Source organism: Haliotis rubra, unplaced genomic scaffold (genome assembly GCF_003918875.1).
Source record: "Haliotis rubra isolate DU_JTF1 unplaced genomic scaffold, ASM391887v1 Scf58, whole genome shotgun sequence".
In the NCBI taxonomy this organism is placed as follows: Eukaryota; Metazoa; Mollusca; class Gastropoda; order Lepetellida; family Haliotidae; genus Haliotis; species Haliotis rubra.
In genome coordinates this window covers 629,293-652,989 of record NW_025767279.1, presented here as the reverse complement: position 1 = coordinate 652,989, position 23,697 = coordinate 629,293, and the positions used below count along the sequence as shown (strand labels likewise).

Genomic DNA, 23,697 nt, shown 5'->3' with positions numbered 1-23,697 from the left:
GCCGTGTTAATCAAACAGGACGTAGTTGAAAGGTTTGCTTAGCTGATTTTACTCTGCATCATAAAGGAAAGTCATAATGGCGGGTGGATAATCGAGGTATTCAAGTAATACATCTTCATTGCCGGGTCCCCGTTTCACACAGCGATAGCAGTGGTATGTGTATCGTAAGTATTTCTTAAACCGGGGAGTTACGACAGTCGTAGTATTTGTAAAACGGGGCCCTGATGTCGATATTAATCTTTACGTGTTGAGGTGAGGTGAAATTGGGTTTTACGTCGTGCTTGAGAATATTTCGCCCAGGCAGGCAGGGACCAACAAGTACCATATTTTAACGTCTTTTTGGTATGAAGCGGTCGCGGACGCTCTAACCACTACACCACGGAGGCGGTCAATCTTTACGTACCTCAAGGAGGGGGTTCAGTGGAATTGTTCTTGTTTCAAATCACGATAAGGCATATTTATCATTATTGAGGATCGTTAATAGAAGTTACAAATATAGTTTCTATATCCTCATACACTTGTTGTAAATCATTACAATTATTACAAATAGCAATATTCTACAGAAACTAAGCCAATATGGCCACATTCACATACATCAAGCCCGGTTGACTCTTTTATCAGCCAGACACATAAGAAAAGTAGTCAATCATCCGAAACAAACGAAATAAGCGAAATACGACGCCACCTGCAGATCAGTCAATGGTTCCCACAAATAAATGCGTTTGTTTGTGAATCACATGCGTCATTACACATGTGTCTCTAATACAACTGAGCTTATAATCGATCCCAGTGATTGTTTTGCTGTGGAACGGACACAAATTCTCCTAAACATCGGACATGGAACAATTCCAACCTTGGCTGATGGGCGCACTTGAGTTAATGCTTTACATAGAGGCATAAAGAACCCATTGCGTGAGCAGCATTGCCTTTGTCATTTACAGTTGAAATGCATGTATGAAATAACTTACCTCAAACCATCAGGATCCGCTGATCGTGGGTTCGAATCCCAGATCCGCCTGGACTATTATTATCCCAAAATTACGAACTACACCAGATTTATTTCTCTCTTTTTTGTAATGATTTCTTTTGATTAAAGAAAGCGTTTTGTCGCTTTACAGTCATAGTGGAACACACGGTTAGGACTGTTTTATCGGTGGAACATATCATATCCTGTAATTAGATTTAGCTGTTGTGAAATATTACCCGCAGTCTCCATTTCTCAGACTGTAACCTCGTTTCGTTGAAGAATGATGTCCTCCCAGATATAAATATGTATGAAAGTTCTGAAGATAAGTGGACTTTTTGTGTTATGGCTTGATGCTGATGTTCAGATACTGTTTACAAGGATAGATTATTTTTCCCCTCTCGGAATGAAGCATATGCCAATACCAAAACCCATGTGTCCAGACACTCTACTCGCTGTGGCCAGGTGCCCATTTGACAAAATTCAACATGATATTATCATTCAAAAAGCAGAGGATGAATAAGCGTAAAACACATATTTTTGACAATTTAAACAACCTCGCCCAAGGGAAAGTCCATGGGCGGGAATATTTACTCAGAATGAAAATGCATGAAATATAATGTGTTTTTCTGTATCATGACACAAAACACTATTTCATCTATTTTAATTAGGCTAATTTAGTGTGTTATTGAACATATCTCGCCCACGGGCGAATAGAACTGGTCCATGGGCGAGAATATTTACTCTATCTCAGAACTCATGAGTCGGGAGTTGTAAAATGTATGAAAGTATGCTTACACGTATCTTTGCACAAACATTCAATATTTAACAGTATCAATATCTCGCCCGTAGGGCAACCACTTTATGCGAATACATGGGGGCAAAACAACTGACCACGTTGTAGTGTCTTAATGATTCAGTCTAAAAGGGACCGTTCATGATGTTTGGCTAGAAAAAAAAGGGGGTTTGCTGGGGTGTTGATGATATGAGCTGGTGATTTAAAGGAAGGTCACCCTTTTGTTTTGTTCGGGGGGGGGCTCATTCATTTTGTATCACTTACTTTGCACATAAATTCTAGGAGGGATCATTCGCATTGTACATGCTTCTCTATAAAAATCATCATCACCCTGCCTAGCCATCAATTATAAACGCTCCCTAATTTGGTATTTTCCTTTATCAGATGATTGTAAATACTTGTATAACCATGTAATCGTTGATATTGTACACGGTAGCAGTACGTCTTTTAAGTGGAGTGCGTGCGTGCGTAAGGCTATGCTTTGATGATTAATTTGACAATAATCTCGACTCAAAATTAGAAAATGTTACAAAATTTGGTGACAATCTAACAGGTGGGCGAGATTGTACATTTCACTGTGAGAAATCTCTTACGTTTCACAGGTCCAGATTCCATGTCTTTTTGTTGTATTACGAATCCTCCCCATAGGCTGCAACCGTCGCTGGGGCGGGTACGTCGACCATATAGCACAACGTGGAAACGATAGCTAATAAACTCCGAGCTTACTCGGCACTGCTCGCCTGTTCCTGTCATTCTGCTCGAGAGGGTTCTGCTCTCGTGACCACATTGAAGGTATTGTCTCACGTTACCACATTTCCCGTGTATGTGAACAAACGCACTTATTCTGAAATAGAAACGGACAAGCTGTTTCCACACTGTTTTGCACACCACAAACAGAAACTACCATCGGTGCGCTCGCTGACTACAGACACTCGATAACAGCACATCCATGGAAACTTACGTAAATGTAAACACGTATTTCACGTGTTAGGGTATTTTCTCAGTGAAACCTAAACGTTTCGTGAAAGAGGTGCTAGACTGGCTGTTAAGAGTGTTCTTCGATTCATACGACCTCATATACATCAGTATGTAAGCTTTGATAAACACTGGAGGGGCGGTTGGGTATCCCAGTAGTTAAAGCGTTCGCTCGTCACGCCAAAGACCCGGGTCCCGATCCACAAAGCGTTCGTAACGTTACGACCTGTCGTAACTCTATAGTTTATCACAGGCTTACGAATGTCGTAGCGCTACGAACGCTTTGTGGATCGGGACCCTGGTTTCGATTATCCACATGGTACAATGTGTGAAGCCCATTTCTGGGCTGTGATATTGTTGGAATATTGCTAAAAGCGACGTAAAACCTCACTCACTAACTAAACACTGGCTTCTAATCCATTGATGTTGGCAAATAGTATTGTGCAACACATCCATGAGAAAAACACACGAACTTGTTTTTCAACTTGCCTCTGAATAAATCAGAAGAAATAAAAAGTACAGTACTGAGCCATTTCGACGTTGCAGGATTCGTGATAGGTTTCCTGTTTGTTATGTAACGCCACACTCAGCAATATTCCAGCTATATGGCAGCTGTTTGTAAATACTCGAGTGTGGACAAGACAATCCCGTGATCAATAGCATGAGCATCGATCTACGCAACTGGGATACGATGACATGATTGTGTCAACCAAGTCAGCGAGCACGATCACCTGATGCATGGGTTGCTGAAGACGGATTGATTCGTGATAGAGAGTATTAAGATCTGACTTTTATGAGATTGCATACTAGTTTTCACACATTTTACGTGTTCCGTTTACGTGTTCCGTAACCAAGCAATGATTATAAACACTTATTCAAAAACGCAATAAGTGTTGTGCTGTCATAGTTTATGGCCAAATTCTGGAAAACTGAAATCGGAATGACTTTCAGCCCTGATCTTTTATACCACAGCTGTGTCCTTGGACTTCACTTGATTTCCCTATCAAGAGACGCGCGCCATACAAATACACAAACATTAAAACATTAAAGACCGTAGTGGACATCGTGCGTTTCTTGTACGTTGTATTTGTCGAAGTGACTGTGTGGTACCAGCTCTTATATGGCGAGCATCACGTTGCGACACACCCGGATATTATAAGTTGTTCACTGGTCACGAGAGGGGCATGGGTTGATGTACCCTCGATGTTTGTTTATGTTCCCTGAGCCCAAAATATCATTTTATATTTTAAAGATCGCTACCGACTATATGACATATAAACAAAATGGCGTCTGCATGTCGACTGGACTTTAAGTTTAAAACTGCTATAAAAATGGTTAATTATGTTTATGTTGAGTGTGCAAACGACCCAATGTATAAAATAGTTTAAATAACGCTGTGAAAGTGGGTAAACTCGAAAACAGCCAATCGTGTGGTTTTCGAAACAGCTTCTCGGAGGAGAGTTTGGCTGTTACCGTGGCAGCAGGTAATAATTTTTCCAGTTGTCACCCTCCACTTGTTAAAGCGTCATTGACCAATGAAATTAAAGTATTTCACATGATGATAAGATAAAGGGTTATACCCGGGAATGTCTATGACAATAAGAGGGCATTCTGCAACTTTTCGCAAAACTTCCAAGTTGACTGTTGTCATATGAATGTACAGGTATTATACATAGAAAATGCCATACATCTCTTGGGGCTTTGGTGCGAATATGTTTACTAAGTCAATTTTAGAAGACAAACGTTAATTACGTCCTTGTTTATTGGTTTCACACATTGTTCTCTCACGGACTGATTTCCGGTTAACGGTTTTGTTAACCAGGAATCAATACGCAGGATCATCAAACGTCCTTTAGTTCATGGTTCATGGAAACGAAGTATTCCAACTTTCGTAAGAATTTATATCACAAGAAAATAAGGGGATAGAAACACGTTTAAGTTGTTTCCACAAATCGTTCTCTATTGCATGACTGTGCGATTCTCCTTCATAACAACGTGCGTCTTTCTGTGGTTGGCTTTGAACACAGTGTTTATTAGTAGCTGTGTTGTGAACACTTGTTTCACATTGTGCAGACTGTTGCTCACATTTAAACAATCTAGAGCGTCTCCCACTTGACATGTACGTTGCATCTGCATTTAAACAATTTACTATCTACAGTAAGTGAACTTGCGCCTGGTCAATTGTAGCATAAGCATTGGCGGATCCAGAGGGGGGTTTCAGGGGGTTCGAAACCACCACCACCCCCCTTCTTTTCTTTGAAAATGAATTAAGATCACATTGAAGGGTTTTTTTGCGTTGCTGGAGCAAAAACCTTCTTGGACTTGGCTGCAGCCTTCACCTTCTTTGGTGACTTGGCAATCTTCTGAACCCCCTCCTTTCAAAATTACTGGATCCGCCCATGATTAGTTTCGTCTTCAAGATGACAAATCTCTTGTTCAGTTTTAGTAATGAAGCGCAATAGGGTATCATTAGATTATTCTAAAACGTACTGGTCATTCTGCACGTAACTGTCGAATCGAATGTCCATCATACTTCCGGTAGAGTCCTAGGTTAGATTATGACATTAGGAAGCGATTGTACATCTTTAAACTATTTCTCAAGTATATAGAGAATACATTTATTACCTTACGGTCAGAATACAATATGTGCGTACGCCCTATAGTTGTTAGAATCGTCAAACAGCCTAGGGATGACAGGTTGTTTTATTGGTGCCGCCATCTTTGTTTACGAATCTCTCGCATGGTCACGTGGTCACTGCACAGGGTGCATTTCGATTGTGACGTTATTGTAATTAAGAATAAAAGGGAGACGCTACCGTAAATCTGCCTGCATTTCTTGGAAGCTTTAAGCAGCTATACATCTATACGCAGAAATCGAAACAAAGTAAAGAGGTGAGGATGGCAGAACATTCACCAGGACTCAGTATATTTTATATAAGTAATTTGTAAATGTTAACCAGGACTTATAAGAATTAATAATAATGAATTTGGGGAATTTCTAATTAGGGTTAGCAGTCAGTTGGTACTATAGGTCGTCACGATCGGGATACACCGATTTAGAGTATTTTTCTAGGTGTCTTTTAAAGTGTATATATGTAGATATGTTACTGTATTAATAAATTATTATTGTTGTTGAAATGCATCTTGTACGTTTTTACACAAAGTTTCTAGTTGTTGTTCCAAAAGTTTCAGAGTTATGGAAAGTATAAGTTCCGCGGGTTCAGAAACCAATGCCAAGTCTAGCCATTAGTGAGTGAGTGAGTATGGTTTTACGCCGCTGTGAGCAATATTCCAGCAATACCACGGCGGGGGACACCCAAAATTGGCATCACACATTGTGCCCATGTGGGGATTCGAACCAGGGTCTAGCGGACGCCTTAACCACTAGGCTTCCCCACTGCCCCTCTAGCCATTAGTAAACGTCACCTAGCTAATTATATATGCAAGGAATGTCGGGTCAGAGGTTAAAGGGCGGTCTCCCAGGAACTGACCAATCAGGAACAAGTACATTGTATTGTTAATATGGCTGACGTTTTCTATGATCTAGACGCGAAGCACAGAAGTCTTATTTTCAAGCGAATTAAACTGAACACAATAGTTTACATATCACAAGTTAATTTTCTTAACACGTATTCCCTACATTTATCACTTATCAGCAATATATATTCTTGGAGTAACAAGTGAACTCGTTAGTGTAATGCAAATTAGGGTGCGGAATTTAGACATGTTTTGTAAACAAACTCCCACTACCAGGTTATCAATCAGACTATGTAAATTCTACACTTGTACTTTCGCATGCACAAGGGTACATATTTTAGTGACTCTGAGCATCGAATAGCATACCCTCCCCTGTTTGGCGTTACAGTAACATTTTCACCTTGCTGATTTTTGCATAGAACGCTAAAGTGAGTATTGTCATAACATTGACTGCTTCCACCTGACTTTCATTCACTTTATCTATGCCATCTCTTATGTGATTCAAGCATACTGTGCAACTTGTTTTTAGCTTTGGTGAATGCTGACTTTACATTGGCCTTTTGTTGACTCAGTTTCAAAATGTGGATAAAAGTTCTGGCAAAGACCCGTTTGATTCTAGGGGTAAATACCTATCACTCTTTTTAGAGCCTGTATGTCAGACTTAACTGATTAATTGACTTACCGCTTGTCACCACGCCCTGCTACCTCATGGGAAAGAAGCAGGTCCTATTCCCCATAAATAAAAGGAATAAAAAGGGAAAATAATTATGTCTGACATTTAATGCCACAAAACAGAAACAAAATAATAAAACCAATGGGAAATCCCCCACACGAACGCTAACCAAACTTCTTTATAAATGTATTCACGATAATGGAAGCTATATCTTTATCTTTCTTTATGGACGTCATTGTCCAGGTGTATTCGGCGCGCTGACCCAAGCTAAAACAAACCAAACCAACATCTGTTTACTTCGGTGCAGAACTCTTTCCACTGACAAATAGATGACATTCAACCCCAACTTAGCCAGAAAAATATCAAACAAATTATATTAACAAATTTAACAAAACAGCATCAAAACTAACTACTATAGTGCATCCACCACACTTTCTAAATATTGTTTGTGATAAGTTTTCTTATCCTAGAATTAGACAGTGCAAGATATGTTCTCTTCTAGAATATGTCATTCCAATTTCATCCAAACTTAACCACACTGCTTACCTCTATGTCAACTCTAACCCACCCCAACGTCCGTGCACCACCGCGTGCATACCGACCCAGATGCCATCAAAACAAATAAAAGAAACACTAAAAACCAACCTGACCCTTCTTAATACCTTAGCCCTAGCTAACCCCCTAACCCTGCCCGTAAGCGTCATTTTGCCTAAACCACACCCGTTAGATCCATGTCAACTCTAACCAATCCCAACGCCCGTGCACAATCGCGTGCATACCGCCCGCCAAACCAATAAAAAAGCACTGAAGCCAACCTAGCCCTACTTAACACCTTAGCCCTAGCTAGCCCCCTAACCCTAGCCCTAACCCTCCCCGTAAGCTCAATGTTGCCCTGACCCTACCCGTTTGCTCCATGTTAACTCTAACCCTAGACCCACCTGTTTCCCTCAAATACAAGCCAAAACAAAGCCGAACGGTAATCGTTTTTACACGTCTAACCCCAAAGGTACCCTTTCTACGGACAAATGAATGACATTCAACCCTAACCCTCTTTGTCAGCTCGATTTTGACTTAACCCTCCACTTAAGGTCGATTTTGACCTAACCAATCCCCTTACCTCTAAATCAACTCTAACCCATCCCCTCGTCCGTGCACAATCGATTGCACCCAAGTCCATGGACAGTGCGGGCAAAGTATGTCCATGTCAAATCTAACCCACCCCAACGTCCGTGCACCATCGCGTGAATACCGACCCAAATCCCACCAAAACCAATACAAAAAAAACACTAAATCCAACCTTACCCTACTTAACACCTTAGCACTAGCCAACCCCCTAACCCTAGCCCTCCCCGTAAGCTCGATTTTGACCTAACCACACCACTTACCTCCTTATCAACTCTAACCCATCTCATCGTCAGTGCAAAATCGCGTGCAAACCGTCCCAAATGCCACTAAAACCAATAAAACGAACACTAAAACCTTCCTTACCCTACTTAACACGATTGCCCTATTTAACCCATTAACCCTAACCCTCCCCGTAAGCTCATTGTAGCCCTGACAAACCCAGAGAACTCCATTTTGCCCAATCCACACCCGTTACCTCCATGTCAACTTTAACCCATCCCAACGTCCGTGCACCATCGCGTGCATACATCCCAAAATGCCACCAAAACCAATAAGAAAAACATTAATCCAAAGAAGCCCTACGTAAAACCTTACCCCTAGCTAGCCTATTGACTCTAGCCCTAATCCTCCACATAAGCTCGATTTTGACTAAACCCCAACCCTTACAATCATGTCAACTCTAACCCATCTCATCGTCCGTGCACAATCGCTTGCATACCGTCCCAAATGCCACAAAAACCAATGATAAAGCACTAAAATTAAAACCACCCTAGCCCTACTTAACACCTTAGCCCTAGCTAGCCCCCTAACCCTCCCCGTAAGCTCAATTTTGCCCTGACCCTACCCGTTTGCTCCATGTCAACTCTAACCCTAGGCCCACCTGTTTCCCTCAAATACAAGCCAAAACAAAGCCGAACGATAATCGTTTTTACATTTCTAGTCCCAAAGGTACCCTTTCTACTGACAAATGAATGACATTCAACCCTAACCCTCCTCGTCACCTCGATTTTGTCCTAACCCTCCCCGTAAGCTCGATTTTGACCTAACCAAACCCCTTACCTCTATATCAACTCTAACCCATCCCAACGTCCGTGCACAATCGCTTGCATACCGTCCCAAATGCCACCAAAACCAATAAAACAAACCTTACCCTACTTAACACCTTAGCCCTAGCTAGCCCCCTTACCCTCCCCGTAAGCTCAGTTTTGCCCTGACCCTACCCGTTTGCTCCATGTTAACTCTAACCCTAGACCCACCTGTTTCCCTCAAATACAAGCCAAAACAAAGCCGAAAGATAACCGTGTTTACACTTCTAACCCCAAAGGTACCCTTTCTACTGACAAATGAATGACATTCAACCCTAACCCTCTTCGTCACTTCAATTCTGCCCTAACTCTCCCTGTAAGGTCGATTTTGACCGTATGCGTAACATAGCTTATTTTAAAAGAAAAACCAAGTTATTATCGGGGTACGGTAAATCCGAGATATTTTCAGACATCCGGTTGACCTCTTAACAAAAATCTGTGAAGATCGCTTTCGTTGGGTATCCCGGTGATCATTGTGAAAAATATGGCGGCCGCAGATCTCTATGTGAAGAAAGCCAAATTTGGAGCAAAGATGAGGTCCTGGGGCCGTATATATAAAATCTATGAAAATTCTTAGTTTTGCTCTAAGATTACCTAAAGAAAAACTTAGCTAAATGTGACTCTTAAGGATTATTCTTTAACTAGGAATGGGCGTTGTGTGTGGAGAAAATGCTTAGTGCTGTAGCCAGGGGATTCCCTGAAGGTATAATTAGCATACGCGTTGACGTCCAGTCGATGGTGGCGTTTGGACTGACATTTAAGGACGAGTTGAATACCAGACTGAAACGAGTTTAGTTTGTTTACGTACGGTTACCGGAAGAGGAGCTTCCTGACAAAAAGAAATTGATTGAAAAGGTAGGTAAATCAAGTTATGTTATCCTAAAACAAGTGTTTATAAATAAATCTATATCTCCAAGTTGTGTCGTGCAACTTAGCAGACGACAATCATTGGTTTCTGCTTGATGAGCACAAAATGAACGCCAAGTAGGGAAACAGGAAACCTAACTCGACAAGCGACGAATGTATGTCGCTTGTTTAGTTATAGGCCAGTAGAATTGTCGAAGAACCTGGACATTTGCGATAACAAGCAAGTTTTATGTTCAAATGGCTCAAACAGTAATGTGTATACACCATAAAAAAAACAACCCAAATCAACCCTGGGGAAGTTGTCATTTTGAGGCAAAAAGCATTAAAAATGAGAGAAAATTGTTAAACTTTTCTAAATAAATATGTATATATTTAATTCATCATTAAGATGATTGTATTTGGTTACTCAATTAGCATGCTGTATTATAAGATTGAACCAGATAATGACACTACCTATTAAAGTTTATTTTTGTGAGAAAAGGCTGAAAACTGAAAGAAAATCGTTGAAGATTTTCTTGAGAAGCAATTACCTTATACATTGCACACTTTTTTCATAATTTTACTACTGAAGTATTATTTTAAATTTTCATACAATTTACAAAATATTTTTCTGAAATTTTCTTTGGGATTAAAATTACAGAGAAAACTGACATAGTCCAAGATGGCTGCCATACTAACTTCAACATAGCATATCTATTGATGTTTTTTCAGAACAAAAATGTCTGCATAAAAGTAGAAAACATTTTGTCTTTTGATATCTTCCTGTCATTACATATAATTCTTGACATAGGCACTGAAATGAAGGCACTTGTCATGACATGGTACTATAAACTGCTTTATTTGTCTGAGGGTTCAAAGGAATCATTGGATGGTACACAATGGCAGAACCATGATTCACCATGAGTCACTTCTGCCAGCTTGATAGTACTTGCAAACATCAACAGGGTGTCCTGTTGCATGTATTTTTCAAACAAAGACACACATATAGGTTCCATTTTCTCAAATACAACCTTCGACATGATGTTTTCCTTAGATGGTAGGTATGGCCTAATAATGTCCCCAAAATCACCAGCACTAGCACTAGCATCAGCGGTTTTCTTCTGCCGTTTAATTACCAATCTATATGCTCTGAAGGTGGGTTTGGCATGCAATGACGCCCATGACATGTGTTGATCCTTGTCCTGTGAGAGTGTCCTCATTATGGTCAAAATTATCTGCAATCCATTGACAAAATCCGCCACCTGTGTCTATAGAGGAGATTCCAGCCGGAAGGTCATCTATAGTTTCACTGGAAACAGCTGACTTTTCAAAATCCATAACATGGTCATAAGATACGGTGAGTCCAAGAGCAGACAGGACATTCAGTAGGATCTTTGACCTTGTAGTCTGATGAACAAAAATACCAGTAGAAAGAAGCAAGGGTGACAAATAAGGCTTTGGAGTTGAAGCTTGCATAAGCACATGACAAAGTGAAACTATTTCCAGGTGTTGTTTTTCTGCGGCCGAAATTGAGTTTGGTTTTCCCATCATACTTTTTACAAAATTGAAAAGGACTGTAGGAATGTCTTTTTCAAGTTCAGTTATGTTTATGTCTTGCGGGGATGGATAAAACACATCTGATGATGTTTTCTATTGAAGTCCTGACATGACGTCCCAATCTTTGTTCCTGCTTGATCTCATCATCCAGGGTATTATCTTCCAAACTGTATGAATCCTGTAAAATAGATCATGCATTTTTCACAAATGTCACAACATTAGCTTTGCCAACTGTTTCTGATATTGTCAGATCTCCACCATAATATTCAAGAAGTCGACGCTTGAGATGTTTGACACTGTAAGGCTGAACATCATCAGGAAGATACAAACTCATTTTCTCCTGCAGATCATATATTGTGAACTGACTTAGAGGATTCCTTGACAATCAGTCAAATAAACGCTGGAATGCATTGCAGTTTACCGTGTCATTATATTTAGTACTGGACTCTCCTCCACCTCTGCCTGTGAGAAACCGCTGCATACAGTGTATGTGATACTTGGCTTCAACAGCCGGGAGATCAACTGCACAAACGATTCTTGCCTTAATTTGCAATGCATGTTCATCAAGTCTCTTTTCGCAAGTTTCAAGTATTGTTTTTTGAAGTTTGCTCTTTTTCTCAATTGAGCTTGCTATCTCAATACAGCTTATCGCAGAACATCTATCAGGGTGGCGTTTTAATCCATCAGATAATTTGCTCAGCACAAATTAAGCAGTGGGTTTCCTAGTCAAAGTTAGAGTGCAGAGTCCTCAAAACATGTGAGGTTGAATGAGTCACATTTTTACAAACAGCATTTTTGACGTTTTTTGAAGCAGTATACCCTTTCCGACATTTCTCATGCAAAAAATATAATTTGCCCTTCAATAACCTTTCATGTAAATCATCTCTTCTCCGAAGCAGCAATTAGAGATGAAATTCCCTTTTGTGAAAGCTTGACATTCCCTTTCTCCTAGTTACAGATCACACAAGATGTGTCTGTGCTTTCTGAAAGACAAGAATAAAGAATGAAATGTTTTGATGATACATCAGTTATATTTTTTTATTTTTAATAGCTTTCTTCTGATTTATTTAGTATGAGATACTTCAGAAAATTAAATGAAGATAAAATAGCAAAAGAAAACTTCACTATTGAATATCTCCATATTGTTAAAAATAAATAAATGCATTTGTGAAAGATCTCACCCTATTCAAATTGTACCATTATTAATTTTTAAATTTGACTGCCTAAAAATAACTGCTGAAAATCAGTGATTTCTGTGAGATTAAAATTTTTCGGCAGGATTTAAAAAAATATTCATTACAGATATTTGCTATGTTTACTTTACATTAGTTCAAAACAACATATGATTTTTAAAAAATACATCCCATTTTATATAAATATAAAAGGGATAAATTACAACAACAACAACAAAATAACAAGGATTTGAATACTGCTAATGTACTTCTAAAAATGTTTATTTAAATTGTTTGAAAAAATTATGTATATTTCTGAAGATTTCAGCATAGGGTCTTTGACACATGTAATTTGCCTGTGGGAAAGTAGTATATGACACTTCCTCTAGCAGACGATGTAGTGAACATATTTTTGATAATAATACATTATTTTTCTATTATTTTGATTTTATTTAGTGAGCAGATCATATTATTATGTTTCTCACTTTAAAATAGCATCAACAAGATCATGCTTAGTTAAACAGTTCCAACTAGATTGAAAAAAATGACATCACATGTATATGTAGTCTAAATGCACATAGGACAGCCCTTGAGTTTTATCATGCTAGAATTATACCTAAAGACGAAATTTTCTTCATATAATATAATAAATGTGTCCACACAGTTTATAGTTACCTGTAATGCAGCTTTCAGTTGAAGACATTTCCTTTGGAAATCAAATTGGGTGAGGTAGCACCTGGGGGCTGACATCTTTGTTGTGACTGAAAACGGTACTAGTTGTCTGACAACTACATACAGGTCAAACATACACACGGAGCTCAAGTAACAATTTTTTAATGACAAATTTAACATATTTCCCCAAGGTTGATTTTGGTTGGGTTTTTATTACAGACACACAGGGTCATGATAATCATTTTTGTCAACAAATTGGCTTGTTATGGCAAATGTCTAGGTTAACTAAAAAACAGGGATTTTCTACTGGCCTATTAGTACAGTAAAAACAATAAATAATGAGGCAACCTTTTCTCTCGAATAACATCAGAGGAAAAAAAGTTGACGGGGATGTGAATCACTGAATCAATGCACCCTCCCTCATGTAATTCGATCCAATGACAAGGATGAGAAAACTGGTACAATGTACTTTCGAACTCAAGGCAGGAAATAACAGCTTACAGGCGAGAAATGGCAGCAACAGGTGGGATAAATTGACGTAAAATATGGCATCAAGCATTCATATGTATACGTGTATGAGAATACAGTAGGCATTATGATTTCCCCATACTAAGCACGTCATTGTACTATAGGCCTTAACGGCCATCAACTACGAAAATAAAGAGTCTGAGTCATTTTTTAATAATCCAGTTTTTCTAGTTAATAAAATTAGGAAACGAACATGAAGTATTCTGTTGATCAATACTATAAGTTTCTTGTCCAAACATAAAACAAAGCAACAAAATCCTCACATGAAAACAATATTTTAAAGCTAAAACTTAATGTTATAAGAGCATCATATAAAAATATGTTCGATACATTTCTATTGGAATAGCTTATAAATAGTGTTTGGTCCTGATTTTTTTTTTATAAAACAGTATAATTTATTTTTAAAAAGTTAACAATCCTGTGACAAAACATCAATAGCAGAAAAAACCATATTCCCATGGTCATACTCTTCACATTTTATTCGAAACAATTTCATTTCCCAGTTAAGTAGTAAAATAAAGTTATGATAAATATCATAATATATTCACCACACCGAAGAGTGAATTCATGTGCACTCGTGAAAGTAAATATCATAAAGATTTTTTATATAATTCAATAACTGTTGTCTATATTTGTGTATTTGCCCATACTATTTATGGATAGTCCATAACTTCATTTATATTTGAAACACAAGGGAGTAGTGTTAGATCATTTTGAAAAACAAAACCCATTTCTCTGAGGAATAATATTTCCTTTTCTTTTGGGAGTGAAAAAACACCCATATCATATCTTGTCCCTCGGGGTAATATTTTGATATTTGCAATTAATGATTTACATGAATCAGTAATTGATGATAAAATAATTTGAAATATTACATATAATCACACAAACATGAAATGTATGACAAATGCCATATATAAAACTTAAAATCAACAATTTGAAGTAATGTTTATTCATTTAAAAACATTTAATCAAACAAATAAAATCTAAGCAAATATTCGCATTATATGCTTTTATTTGATTGTCACATTTCATGCAGATATCACTTCATCTTATCACCATAGTAGTTTCTCCTGTCACTCTTTGTGGTCTTCCAGAATAATGGTTCGGAATCGCCGATATATTAATGGCTACATTGCTCAAACGATTCGCAATCTTGGCTCCAACAAATCTTATCCCTATCGACAAACTCGAGTTGGGGGCGTGATGTGCTCACTTTGTCTTGTTAATTAAATGACAATTACAAATTACATTTTGAAACTTCAATTTGCTAATAATTAGATGCAATTGCATAGATTTTTGTATCAATTACTTTCAATTACATTTCACTATCCAATCACCTCATGTCTGATTTACAACAACTTCGAGCAGTATGATTTTTTTGAATTAGTGACATGAGTTCTGTAAATAATATTTTTCAGGTGGAGGTCCAAGTACTTCTCCCCTCTCAGCACTGGCAAGGACAGTGGAATCCATTCTTGGCGAATCTAACGTGTTAATAAGTGGGTTAGACAATGCAACTGACTTATCCATGTTGCAGTTTATTAATCTTAGGTATTCATATCATTAACTCTTTCAACACCAGTCAACCAGAGGCATTTAGTGCCATGACACCGAGTTCCCAGAGACTCTGAGGTCACAGATGAAGCCTATGTTTATGAAGGAAATTATAAGCTTGTAAAACGTTATTGCTACTACATCCCATACACCATTTAAAAGATCTAATCCTACTGTTAATAAATATGACGTTTATTTTTATAATATTATTCAAATAATACAACTACAACTTAAATAAAATAATTTTTTAATGAAAATGCAAGCTTACATTTATAACCTCCCGATAAACCACGAAGGAAGCAAAAACTATCGCGATTATTTTCAATTTGTGACATGTCATAACATGTCCGTGCCTTTTTCTTTCATATTTTCATTTTTACGTAATCAGAAAATTATTATAAAAGATTTCTTAAATAATATGTATGGTCGCCTATTTCCCTATATCTGTGGCTTTCCGCTCGGTAACATGACATAACAACGGAAAATACCTCCGTTTTCGAAGCTTCGTATGAAAAACATGGGAGGCGAATCGTTTGATGTCGGGTATCGTTCGAAAGCTCTGAACCTCAACAACATCACTGAACCCTTGCCGAGAGTATTTTCACAGTTGTAAGAAGCGATTTTATTGGATAAAAATTGGTTTCTAATGACGCCTTTTCGCTACAGTCTGCTTTAAGGGTCGTGATTGGTCAAAATCAGACACGTGACATGAGGCAGCCAATCATATTACGGCAATGGATACCGTCCTCGTAAACGAAAATCTCCAGATTTAGACGAAAGTTTTGGGTAAAATAACGCTATTTTGAACATATTAAGCAAGAAATCGCTACATATACGTAAATTATGGAACCTATTGGGGACGTATCGTGCTAGGTTATGACCTATGACAAAAATGCTTCATGTACATATTTTCGCATTAAACATCGTGTCCGAGCGTGAAGATTGAGGCGGCGAGAGCCGAGATGTCAGTTGTCAGTGACTTGACTTACATTACATGATCGCACAAAAAGATGGAAATAGTAATTTTATATGTACGTTTGACAACTTTTATGAATGCTATTGTTGATTTTATTCATTAGTTTATTCAATTTATTTAATGAATTCCTCGAAACATCTTTACTTTGCTCTTTGACAACGTTATTGTGGACCCGCTGCCGAAGCATGTGTCCGAGAATCGTTGTTTTCAATAACATTGCGAAAAATAGTTTATAATTTTAATTCTGCTGATAATATATGATAAATTGAAATTTAATAAGTGTTTTCAGACATTGTGAAATGTGATAGATATAATATATGAATCATAAGTCAGGTAGGTTCCTGAAATTATGTCTGATTTTGACGTGACTACTGCCTGGCCGCTTAAGCGGCCTGCGGTGTCTGGGGACTCATAACGTTGTGGCCGCTTAAGCGGCCTGCGGTGTTGAAAGGGTTAAAGACAAATGTTCCAAATTGTTCAATTATTAAAAAATAAGTTTTATTACCTTATAGAATATATCTAGGATGATATGATGCATGATCTTTGGTTCATGTATTTAATATGTGCACTATATTATGACAAAATGAACATTACACATGTACATTACTCTGTACAGTACATTACCCATCAAAAGCATGTACCTACTTGAATCTAATGAAATTATTTTACGAAAGGCTTTGTTAAAATGTTGAAATTATATAACGTTAAACACACATTACCACAATACTTTCCAAAAAAAAAGATTTGAGCACAACAAATGTTATTAATAGTAACCTTCAAGGAAACTAATATATCACTTTTGTGTAAATATATAGATTTATTTTCATTAAAGAATAAAATCAGTGAGCTTGTGTGAAGTGGTGTAACTTTGAAATGAACTCCTAAATCTGCAACAGACCCACTGTCAACACCATATAATCAAAAAGGGGGGCACACTTTTAGATGTCATAAATCATTGTCATTTCACTCATAATGATTCTTTAGACTGTGTTACTGCCCCCTTAGAATTTGGATGGCATTCAACGTTCTTGTATTTGTACAAGAAGATACAAGTTTGCTGATCACCTCCGTGTTACTAATGTCACGTTTCAGTACATATGAGCGCGATGTTATGGATGTGGAAGTCCCAGCATTGGTCCCAGCCACGGTCCCTGTACATGCCATGGTCCGTGTTCCAGGTACAGCTACGATCCCTGTTCCAGCTACGGTCCCTGTTCAAGGTACCGCTACGGCCCCTTTCCAGCTACGGCTATTCCGACGTTGGCGCAACGTTGGCAATGGTTGGCAACGTCGCGGTCGGATTTCATACGTTGGCCCGACGTTGGCCCAACATCGGGGAAGCATCGCGGATATTTTATTCAAGGGACGCTACTCCAAACTGTTAGTTTTTCCCAGAGGGCGCGCAGATTCTTCGAGCAGACGACGCGACATGATAACAAGCTTGGCCATCGGAGTACAGGTTTCCTCGAATATATAGCGGTAAGTGTTTCATTTTGTGTTTTTATTATGTTCAACTCTATTTCCAAACTGTGCCCACCGAAAAACAGTCATGGTTCATTCAGAGATACCAACGTGAATGATTATTTACTTGAAATTGAAAACATGCCATGAATGTTAAATGACCACATCGCGGTTCTCGGCTAAGGAAATTCATGACAAGCCCAATAAGTACATGTATGTGATCACACTGGTGGCTTTGAAAATGCAGCATTCCAGCATCAAAAGAATATCGAGCTTGTCAGTATCAATTAGTTGGTTGTGATCGAGTGTGCATATAAGTTTAAAGTTTACAAGTCGGCGAGTAACCCTCGCCTGCTCGCTGTATCGCGCGTAAATACGCTGTAGTGTGGATCTAACTTTTAAATACAGTCCGGAGATCACGAGCCGTCCATCCACCTACATGACCACCGAATGATCCCGAATGTGGCATTTGTTATATGATGGTTGATTGTGGCAACGGCAAAAAAATATTACAGTTACAGTAGCAGTCTCCATGTACTCGACGTGCGGAGCTTCACTTGTGTAAGCGAATCGCGAGTTCAGTTTTCGATCACTGTCTGGGCGTGTACAGACTCGTGCCGGTTATATTCGGACACTTCACATAATATCCATAGGCTAACATGTTATTTCAGTGCAGCATAAATAAGTTTCATGAAGTGAGTTTAGCATGGATCTTTGTAAAATTTGACACTCAGACAGGCAAATGTGAAATCAGCTAGGCTCTGCGCACATAATTTCAGTTCAATTTTCCGACCACTATTTAAATAATTGTTGCCATTCGATAAATAAGCAGCAGAAAAATAAACAGAAATTATGTGATCATAGGTAAGATGATTCCTCACGAATGTGCAAAATTTGACTTGCATCTTACAAAAATTAAATCAATGAAAATTATTTATGCTAAACTGAATTAACACGTATGTCTATGGAAACAAAGTCGCTTCAGTTTGCAAACATATATAGTTGATACGACTGCATTGTGTTTTCGACATTTTCTGATATCATCTTATCTATGCTATTTTACAAATTTGCCCAACATCTGAATAATTACAAAACAGTTTTTATTTTGCATTTATTCTATATTTGAATTACCGGTTTTAATAGAATGTAAGATACAATAGAAAGGTAAATTTACTGCTTTACAGTAATCACCATATCTACTTAAACTGACACCAGTTACATCATTCTTTTAAGAAATGGGGTTAATCTACATTGGTTAAAGTAAGAAAGTGATAACTTGTGGTTTCTCTGCAGGTGATGTTTACAGTTTGTGGCAGCATATTGATTTGAAGTACAGAACATGGAGTGGTGATTCCAACTGCTGTACCCATAAAAAAGGTATGCACAATGCAAAAAAATGGAAACATCTTCCAGAATGAAAATATCTAAATAAAAACTGAATTTTAAAACTTGATATATCCAAATCATTTAAGTATTTTCTCCGGTGATTCAGTGACACCAGATATCCATTAATGTTTTAAAAAGTAGCCAATGTTTGTTTGCATCAATAATAGATGTCTTGTGAAGTCATTAGATGTTTATGTCATAAATTCTTTTTCAGAGGCCAAGACACAAGCACAGACCATGTATACAGATGAAAATTTCCTGTGATTATTTCTGTCTCCTCCTCATCTGATAACTGAAAATATAAGGATGCCCTGCCACTCAGTCCAAGGCCTGACTTGTAATTTAAGAAATAAATTAAGATCATCTAAACCAGACTTATCTTTTGTTCATTGTGTTGCTGTCATAATCAAACTTATAACTGATCAAGAAAATGGATTGTGGGGCATCAGATGCAGAGACTATTTTGCTGCTCTCACTCTTGCCCTTGGTGTTAAATGTCTGGGGTAAGGCCAAGAAAACATTTAATGTTTCAAATCATTGTGTTGGGATTTCTTCCAGGGTCTGTTGCCTAATGGTTATCTATGTAAAAATCAACTATTTTTTTAATATCGTTTGTGATATATATAGACTTGAAAATTGTTTTGAAATATGCATAATATTTTAACAAATTGTATTCAGAAACACTTTAAATTTTTCTTGAGCCTACATAAAGCTGTCCAGAGGTGTCCAGCTAAGACAGAGAGAGTGAATTAAACTTGAAGAATGTATTGCTTGCTATGTGAGATTATTGCGAGATTTGTACAAACATTTCAGGGTAGGTAAGAGGTATTGAGGAATGAAACAGACGTTGATCCAACGTTGGGCCAACGTTTGTTTGCCAATGTTGGGCCAACGTTGAACCAACGTTGCCCCGACGGTCACGATTACGTTGGGCCAACGTTGGCGGCCAACGTAAGTGGTGACGTTGGGCCAACGTCAGAATGCTATCTGGGTACCGCTACGGCCAATTTCCAGCTACGGCTACGGTCCCTGTTCCGACCTCAGTCCAACAACTTCCAGTCCCCGTGACAGATAGGAAGTGGAATTAAAATTATTGGAGGCTCAGCTGGAATATTATCACCTAAAGATAAAGAAATTGAATAAGACTAAAGAACTGCATTATACATACATAAAGAACTTAGTTACGCACCCCTAATATGTTTCACAATGGTGATGATAATGCTGATGTTGACGTCATTTGACAAGAATTTCCACCCTTCATGAAGATGACTCGTACACAGTGGGTACATATAGTGCTAAAGTTGTTCTTTGTTGTATTTCAATTTTAATCAGAGATTCAAGTTCAATATATATATTTTATTATATGCAAAGATGTTGAAAGTGTTTTGCAAGTTTTTCAAAGATGTGACAAGTAAATAATTAATCATATATATATACAGAAGTAGTATTAGCGTTGTTTTTATTAGGGTCAAAGTCTTGTATTATAAGAAGGATTTCTTTTGTCACATAAATCAGAAATTATTTACTGTTAATCTTTTATGAGTGCTATTCTTACAGCTAATGATAGTTTTCATAATTAATCTTAAGACGGTATGAAATCATTTTTATTTAATATTGAGTAACATGGTGATGATGATGATGATGACGATGTTAAAATGATAAAAAAGAAGTTATCAAAGCAAACGATACTTTGAATCTTTACCTGATGATTACTAAGATGTAAATTGTCATGGAATTCTTAATACAAGCCGTCATATGATTGCGTGCTACTTACATTTCCGTGGTATTTTCTTATGTAATTTCTCACGAGCCACTCACCAAATTGCGCCATCTATCGATTGTTTACGTTCATCAGTCGATCGTCACGGGTCTGAGCAAAAAATGCTCAGACTTTCATCAATTTGCGTACGTACAGTCATCAACTATTAAAAACTTTTGCAACTTTATGTCAACGCACTTTTTGTGCGATCTTTACAAACATTTTCTATAGACTTATTAAGCTTCAAATTTTTCCAAACATTGCTCGTTTGCTAGCTGATGTAATCAATAAAAACAATCACGCGATCTAAGGAGGGAATCCCATGTTTTTAAACTATGGAAGCCCGATAGGGTCATCTCTTAAGTCACGTATCCCGTTGATCAACTCTACATATTTTATGAACTGGAAATTTATGCTGAAGAAATGTGACTATTGCGTTAATTCTACAAAATCATTGACTGTATTACAATTTATCAACTTCGTTATTTCTGACAACGTGTGAGATTGTGACATGTGCCGTGCGCCCGTAACTTGATCTGTAGGGAATACCACGGAAACATATGACGTCACCAGAGTTTGTGCACAATGGCCGCCTGTCGTCCGATACGGACCACAATGAACTTCAGAATGACAAAAGTGTTTTATTGACATTAAATGATACAATGGTATGTCGTCTAACACTATGTTATATGTTTATATGACTTGACATTATCAGCGACCATATTCATAGTCGTAAATTTCTTCATACCACGGAAACCCATGACGCGTGGGTACAAACATCCCAGATAGCATTCGGACGTATTGTACAACGTTGGCAATGTTGGCAAAGCCATTGCCAACGTTGGGCCAACGTCTGAATGCTATCTGGGATATATATTACTCAAAGTTGTGATCCTTAGGAAACTTTGAGAAGTATCACGTCCTAGTTTTCTCAGTGTCCGATTGATAAACATGAATTAAGAAACAATCCAAATTTAGTGAATATTATTATAAGATGGAGTACCATGTCTAGAAATGAAGATTGAAACTTGTTGGTGATATCTGACACCGTCTGCTGGCGGCTGAACAACTTGACGAGGCTGTCTCTGTCCATCTTGGAGTCCGTCTTGTCCAGGAGGTTATGGGATGTTTGTGTTTACAGATATCGTGGAGCACTGCACACACAATTACAATTTGTGGAATATTCAATTGCAGCATGTGAAAGATAGAAATTATGGAAAACAAGGAAACAAATTATATTATCGTAATTATCCAAGAAATACATGTCAGCATATTATTCATTTCTCACAAATTTTCACAGATAACATGACAAGAAATGGTGAATGCGGTCGCTTCCCACTTTATCTAGAAGCACAGATAAAAGTTATCAAATACTGGGTAAAGCTCTTGAATATGCCTGCATCAAGATTTCCTAAGAAATGTTATAACATGATGTATTTGTTTTACACCAACGGAAAATCAAATTGGGTAACTAATGTTAGAAATTTACTAAATCATTGTGGTTTTAGTGAAGTATTTTTGTCACAAAAGATTAGCCCAAAGTCATTTTATAATGCTTTATCGCAAAGATTAAAAGGTATGTACATTCAGACCTGGAACTCATCTTTAATACAGTCGCCCAAACCCACTTTTTACAGTACTTTTAAATCTTTTTTCCATACAGAGCAATACCTACACGATATCAATCTTAGAAAATTCCACGTTTCATTATCCAGATTTAGATGCTCTTCACATGATCTTATGATCGAGAAGGGCAGATATCATAATATTTCAACAGAGAACAGATTGTGCAAATTTTGTGCACTAAATGTAATTGAAGATGAATTCCACTTTTTGCTGGTATGGCCTTTCTCTGCTGATTTAAGGACAAAATATCTACCACAATATTACTATTCACATCCTACCATGTTTAAATTTAATTTGATAATGAACTCTAATAATACAACTTATATTCGTAAACTTGGTATGTATATCCACCATGCTTTTGAACAAAGAAAATAATGTTTGCAAACATTGTGATTGTATGTCATTATTGTTTTTATATTTTGTACTATAGGCCTGTGGCCTCTTCAGTAATGGAATAAAGAGATTTGACAAGAAATGTTTCTCTAATAAGAAATAATATAAGGTCTTATCTCTCCATGCAGGACATTGAGCCTTCTCTATAATTTTCCAAGGCTCTCTCAACACCACTCCTTGTAATCTTGTGAGATCTAAAGAATTTTTTTTAAAGAAATATAGTTAAATTTTTTGCAAGCTTAAACGTATTTCAATGTATTGAAAAAAAATAATCAAATCCAGTAAGATAAATGTATAATTCTATACTAATAATAACATTAATTTTGAAATTATGTGACTGAAATTCTGACTCAATTTATAATTTTATACATGAAATCTTTATTTCTTCAGCTTATCATCGATTTCGTTCAAATTTTAAATATATGTTCAACACAACATATAAAAACCAAATGTGATTGCAAAAGAAAGATTTTTTAAAGATTTTTTATAGTTCGCATGCAGTATAGTATTCGAACCCCTATGTGTTTCGGGAGTTTTGCATTATTATTATGATGCATACCTAAATGTAGATGAACCTCTGACAGTACTATAGTGATATTATATATTTAAAATGTTTGATAATCTAATAAAATAAGCAACGTTAAATCCTTAATCCCTAATCAGTTTTAT

General features: G+C 37.4%; 1 long non-coding RNA gene across 1 annotated transcript; it reads left to right on the top strand.

Annotated features, from left to right (window-relative positions):
* The first annotated feature begins 11 nt into the window (after positions 1–11).
* Positions 12–22,445, top strand: LOC124254676. Its single transcript, XR_006892519.1, has 3 exons — positions 12–21; positions 1,247–1,252; positions 22,323–22,445. It is a non-coding gene; the product is annotated as an uncharacterized LOC124254676 (long non-coding RNA).
* The last annotated feature ends 1,252 nt before the right edge of the window (positions 22,446–23,697 follow it).